The sequence below is a fragment of the Nuphar pumila genome, chromosome 12 (assembly GCF_984573655.1).
Source record: "Nuphar pumila chromosome 12, dmNupPumi1.hap1.1, whole genome shotgun sequence".
Taxonomy (NCBI): Eukaryota; Viridiplantae; Streptophyta; class Magnoliopsida; order Nymphaeales; family Nymphaeaceae; genus Nuphar; species Nuphar pumila.
In genome coordinates, this window is record NC_143260.1 from 105080292 (window position 1) to 105087100 (window position 6809).

Sequence of the window (6809 nt, forward strand, 5' to 3'; positions counted from 1 at the left end):
CCCTTCTCATGGTTTTCCTCTTGTGGGTGTCTCTTATACAATGGAGGAAAGAGAGGGAGCAGACCCTTACCGGTTAGAGTTTAAGGCGAGAGAGAGGGGAAAGGACGCACCTGGTGCGGTGGGGAAGGAACACGACGGTGGAGAAGGATCTCGGATGCGTCGAGATGCGGGTGGGGAAGGAGCTTGGTGACAGTGGATGCTAGAGGGACCTAATCTATGGTGACAGTGAGTTTGAAGCAGGGAAGGAGAGCGAGAGCGAAAGGGAGAGGAGCAAGAGGGAGAGAGAGATTGACGGGTGGTGCGCCCGTCGATGCATTTTTTTGTGTTTCCTTCGTTCCTCTTCATTCTGTAACGGGAGGAGGTGGATCAAAAATCACATATTATTATGGATGCGCTGATCGTCGTCCGCCGCGTACAACGTTTGTTGGAAATCGTTATTCCCAACGAGATTTTTGTCTGAATCCCGTTGGGAACGGCACATCAAACATACTCTAAATTTTAATCTAATGATTCTTCTTCGGGAGAAGAATATTTTTCTAAAGCATTTTGAAGATTGTTTTCCTCATGCCAGGCATAAACACGTATGTCTTCAGTAGATCTCTTATCTATATCACTATCTATAGTATGATGATCACAAGGTTCTATACTCTCATCATTAGAATGATTATCATCATTATTTAAAGTCTCATTATCATTCCTTGGAGCGAGATCAAATAAAAAAGTATAGTATACTTCCTCTTTTTCATTTATTTGATCAAAGCCATTCTCATTTTCTAAGAAAGTCACATCTTTGGAAACATAAAGTTTGTTGTTGTTAAAATCGAAACATCTATATCCTTTTTGTTTTTCCCCATATCCAATGAAGGCACATTCAATGACTTTTGGGGATAATTTATCTCTCTTGTGTAGGAGTATAAAACATTTACAACAAAAAACCCGTAATCTTTTGAAGTCGGGTGTTATTTTAAATAACTTTTCACAAGGAGAAATATTTTGCAATGATGATGGCATTCGATTTATTAAATATGTTGAAGTCAACACGACTTCAGCCCAAAAGGATTTTGGAATATTCTTGGAAATAAAGAGGGTTCTAGCGGTTTCCATAATATGTCTATGTTTTCTTTCCGCTAGTTTATTTTGTTGGGGGGTTCTAGGACAAGATCTTTGATGGAAAATTCTATTTTGTTTTAAGTAGTTTTGAAATTCTTTTGATAAATATTCTCCACCTGGATCAGATCTAAATATGACAATGTTACTTTAAAAATGATTTTTGACTATTATATGAAATTCTTTAAAGAAAGAAAAATACATCAGATTTTAAATTGAGAAATTAGACCTATACATATCTAGCAAAGTCATCTATAAATGTCAAATAATATGAATAACCTCCTTTCGATATAACCGGAGAATGATCCCAAACATCCGAGTGCACTAACTCAAAAGGCCTTTTAGAGATGAAAGTTCTGCTTGGAAACGCGATGGATTTCATTTTGCCAAGTATACAATCTTTGTACACCATATCGTTTTCTTTAGGAAAAAAATTCCTTAAAAGGAAAAAGATACATTTTTTAATAACTTGGGTGTCTAAGTCTTTTATGCAAAGTTTCAATATCATTATCTTGAATATAATTACAAAAAGGTTTGGTGGAAGAGATAGAGTCTATGAAATAGAGATCTCTCCTCCTATGGCCTTACCCAATCCGTTTCCTGGACCGGAGATCCTGCACAAAGCAACTTTTAGATGAAAAGGAGATTTCACACCTATGGTCAGTAATTTGAGGAACGGGAAAAACATTTAAATTCAACTTAGGAACAATCCTAATTTTTAGAATAAAAAAATTTTGAGAAACTAAATTTCCAATACTTTTAATTTTTAAAGGTGTTCCATTGGCAGTGGAAACACAAGACAAATTTGGGTTAGTGTATATGCTGGATAAAGTAATCTCATGTGGAGTCATATGAAAGAATGCTTCTGAGTCAAGACTTCATGAACACTCACCAGGATATAAAGAGGAGGCAATGGCGGCACAAGATATAGATGATGAAGATTTGAGTATTTGTTGAAGCGCCATAATTAATTGACAAAGTGTGTCTTTTAGCTCTCCTCCAATTTTGCCTTCTTTCTCTTTTTTTGATGTAGATTCTTCTACAAAAGCCACATTGTTTCTAAGCTTTAGACAAAGAGGTCTAATGTGACTGGTTCATTGCAAAAATGACAAATAGGCTTTTTTGATCCTCCATAGTTGTTTCATGAGCCATTTTGCCTCCCAAATTGTGGAGGTCTATATGTTTTAACATTGTTTTTTGGCCTAGATATGACCATTACTTCATCTCCTCTTTTAGCCATGCCTAGACGAGTTTCTTCTTGGCATACTTCGGCAACATATTCTAAGGAAAGTGAAGATGTACTATTAAGAAGAGAAGATCTTACTTATTCAAACTTCGAACCTAATTTATAAAAAAAATGAAAAAAAAATTCTTTTTTCATTTGTCCGCCTAAGTTTCACATCTTCGGTAGCCACCCACTTAGGTTCTAATAGTGCCAATTCATCCGAAAAAAGGGGATAATGTACTAAAAAAATCATGAACATGGTGTGAGTTTTAGGAAAACCCTTTTCAAAATAATATTTTTAATGAAAATCTAATGAAAGCCAAACACCAAATAATATAAAAACCGGCTCGCACGAGTGGTGGAGTCCGGGTCGATCTCAGGGAACGGAAGATACTTGTATTCAACACACACACAACTATGCTACTCTTTATTGCCCAAAAAAAATTAAAGAATAACTAAAGAATGCTTCCCTACACAGAGGGCTTAAATGAATAAAAGAATAAAAACGGCCTTATTACAACCCAATGAATTGAATAAAATAAAATAAAAGCCTAGTCTAAAAAGAAAAACAAGAGTCTTCAGTGCTTAAGGCTTTGGTGGTCCCTTTCTGTCCCTTCCAGGTTGAACACTTTTGTATGGTTTGATTCAGGGTCCTCTGAGGGCTCCCTTGAGGGCACTTCTGAGGGTCTAAGGGTACCTTTTAGAGACCTTGGAGGTCTCTTCAGGGGCACAAAAATGGTCTCTTTGCACGTCCAACGCTTCCCTGCAAAACAGAAATCAAGCAAACGCAGCAGCAACAAGGAAGCTAAACTAAATCTAAAATGAGAAATCAGTAAAAAGAATCAAACTCACTAACTGCCTACACTAGAAGACACATTAGCATAACAAATTAACAAATTACGAATAGGAAAGAATCAACGTGTACACTAAAAACTATTTATGGATTCAACTTGAACAACTTTAACTAACTAATTACTAAAAAATATCATAAATTAGACTAACTAATCTACCCATGAATAATCCAGCACTAAGAAATCACTAACTTAAAAACATGAATCAATACAAAACAATACGATCTGCACTAATAAATTTCAACTATGTAACAAGAAAAAGAAAAACAACCCTAAATCTAACTAAGAAGCAACTAACGGATTATGTAAAAAAAAAATACATAAACCATGAAACCGCTAATGCAAGGCAATGTACTAATTCTGTACTACTCTAACTCAAGTAACTCAGCCTCAAGACCTAACTTATGCAATCAGTAACATTAATTTCTAAAACTCTAAATATAACCTAACGTCAATGCACCTTCAAATGCTTTTGCAACACAACAACTAAATCTAATAACTATAGTGACAACTAACTAAGAATTACAGCTATAAAAAAATTATTAATGCATTAAATCAAAGGACACCAGTTAAGCGAACACCAATTAAACCTTGCCTACTAAAAGAATTCACGTGCTATGTGAAAAAGGCTACAAAAAAAATAGAACTAACTTTACAGAAGTAAGCCTTGCAGATGACAACACCAACTTACATACTAATTAATTATTCTAAGACACGATAATGCAAGAAATAAAGAAAGAAAGAACGTTGCTGATAAAATACTGTGCACTAAGCAGACACTAATATAAAAAAAAATGACACACATTATTTTTTCTTTCTTTTCTGATTTTTTTTTTGTTTTCAGATGATGCTCAACATATGCTATGCAGATATAAGATGCAGTATGCTAATGCAATGCTACATAACTCACTACACTATAAAAAAAAAAGAGAAACACACAGTAACATAAGGGAAGAAAGATAAAGGAAACAAACCGATGGTGGACTCGGCTGGACTGGTTGAGGGAAGAACGGTCTCTCCCCATATCAGATCATCACGCTGCCCCCCTTTTGCTGAAGGAAGAAGAGGAACCCGCCGGCTAGAAAGAAGAAGAAGAAGAAGAAGAAGAAGAGGGGAAAGAAGAACCGGCTGAAGGGAGAGAGAGAGGAGGAAAGGAAGAGGAGAGGGTAAGAATAGGGGGGTAGAGAGAGAGAGAGAGGCGTGAACTCCCACCAGGGAAAAAATGCCTCCTCTTGAGCTTTAGTATCTTATTTATAATATAATATTAGGTTAAAGCAATTTTTTCAACACAAGTCCAATATTTTCAATAATTTTCAAAAAGACCCACCTTAGTAAAACTTGTTTTATTGTCTAAACAGAAAACTTCCTAAACTAATTAAAAATTATAAACTAGCTAATACAAACATAAGCTAACTAATCTACCATTAAGAAAATCTATATCTAATAAAAATACTAAAATCGTAGGGAACACTTTGAAAACTTGATTTTTTGATAAGATTTAATTCAATGCGATTTCTCAGAACTAACAATAAAAATGGGTTTTTAGAGCGATTTTAACACAAATCATGCATAAATAATGATTAATAAAATGCAAATATTATGCATGATCAGAACACTCATGTCCCTTTGCTTGGTTCTAATTTTCTCTTGCAAGTGATATTGTCTTGCACGATCTTTTTTAGTGTACATGCCTTTCATAAACAACCTAACTTCATTTGCCTTTCTAAATTTGGCAATACTAACACAAATTTTTATTTTCACATTATTCATGAACCATGCAAGGATCTTATCATGATTACTTTCCCAATCTTCTATTTTTTATTGATGGTCTTCAATAGCCTTTGATCAAGCATCTCTTTTAAGGGGTTTTTCTTGACTTCCTTCAAGTTTGGTGAGTTTGAGTTGAAGTTCGGGAATTATGCCCATCATGTATCCCCAAAGCTTCTTTCCTTTGAAGTTGTTATCCATAGTGGAGGCCCACATCATGTAGTTAGTGTCATTGAGTTTGAAGGAAAGATCAATATTTTGTGCATGCCCCATTTGAATGATAAAAAAAGAGAATGAGAGAGATGTAGAAAAGTATGACCACTTACGATCTCACGAACACTTTTGGATGCTTCTTCACGAACACAAACACTTTCCTCAAGATCGAGAGCCCTACTTGCTCTGATACCATGTAATGAAATGAGCAGAAAATAAATACAAGCCAACGAAGGGCATACAAACACACAATACAACCACAAATCCACTTTAAGGATAACACAATAAGCCAACTAGGGCTTGCAACAAAAAGTAAAAAAATATTCTTTATTGTCAATAAGCTTAGTGAGAAGCTTAAAAATAAATGGGGGCATTATGTCCCTACTTATACAAGATAGAGGGAGCCTTGGGAGCTCCCATAGAGCGAGAGCTATCCCAATGTCTCTATGGGAGATTCCCATAGAGCCCCTTACATTAAATGTAAATTACATTTATTAAAAAAAACAAAAAAAGACTATTTAACTAACCTATTCCTAACCTAGTTACATAATGTGAAATGATCAAAATGCCCCTGGTGGGCATTATATATATATATATATATATATATATATATATATATATATATATATATACATATTCATATTTTAACAATTGCACCTCCTAACCTAACCCTCGATGTGACATACTTATATGTGGATGGGTTGGGTTGGAAAATGTTTGATGAGGACATACGAGTAACCCGACTCGTTTTTCTATGCAAAGAATTCACATGACCTCGACTCATTTTTCTATGTGAAGAATTCACATGACTCAACACTTTATACCTCGGGCATAACTCCCTATGATAGTTATCAGATAGGAACTGAGCTCTAGGCTTCCGTTCCATGTGTTCCCAATGAACAATATGATCCTTACCTTAGCGAACACGGGTTTGTTTGAGTTGTCTCCACCAAGCAGCAATAAGTTCACAAGTTCGAAATTGACTCCCTGCTACACTGACCTCATCTGGTTCTATTGTGTTTGGTGATTTTGTATGTTATTGCAATGCCTGGAAAAATTGTTAAACACTTTTTTTTTGTGGGTTTGATTTCTTTTTGTTGCAAATACAAAAATCCAAAGACAATTAGTTACTGTTTTATCTTTGTTGTTCAATCCTGCTCGCTAAATACCTGTTTAGGCATCTTTAGGTTGCGCAAATTAGAATTTAGTTAAGTGTATTTGGATCCTTGGAAAAATGCATTCGCTTTTGTATTCACATAGCAATTTTATTTCCAGAAGATCATTTGAACTAGTGCATTTGGATGTATGAGGACCGACACTTGTCATGTCTAAAGGAGGTTATTCCTATTATGTTGTCTTTATTGATGATTTTACTAGATATACATGGGTTTATTTTATCAAAAATAAATTTGATGTCTTTTTCAATTTTAAAGAATTTCATGTTCTCATTTAAAATCAATTTCAAAACAACATAGCCATTTTTAGATCCGATTCTAGAGGAGAATACATGCCAAAAGAATTCCAAAACTATCTTAAACTAAATTGCATTATACATCAAATATCTTGTCCAAAAACTCCCCAACAAAATGGTCTTGCTGAGAGGAAACATAGGCATCTCATTGAAACAACAAGGACTCTTTTTGTTT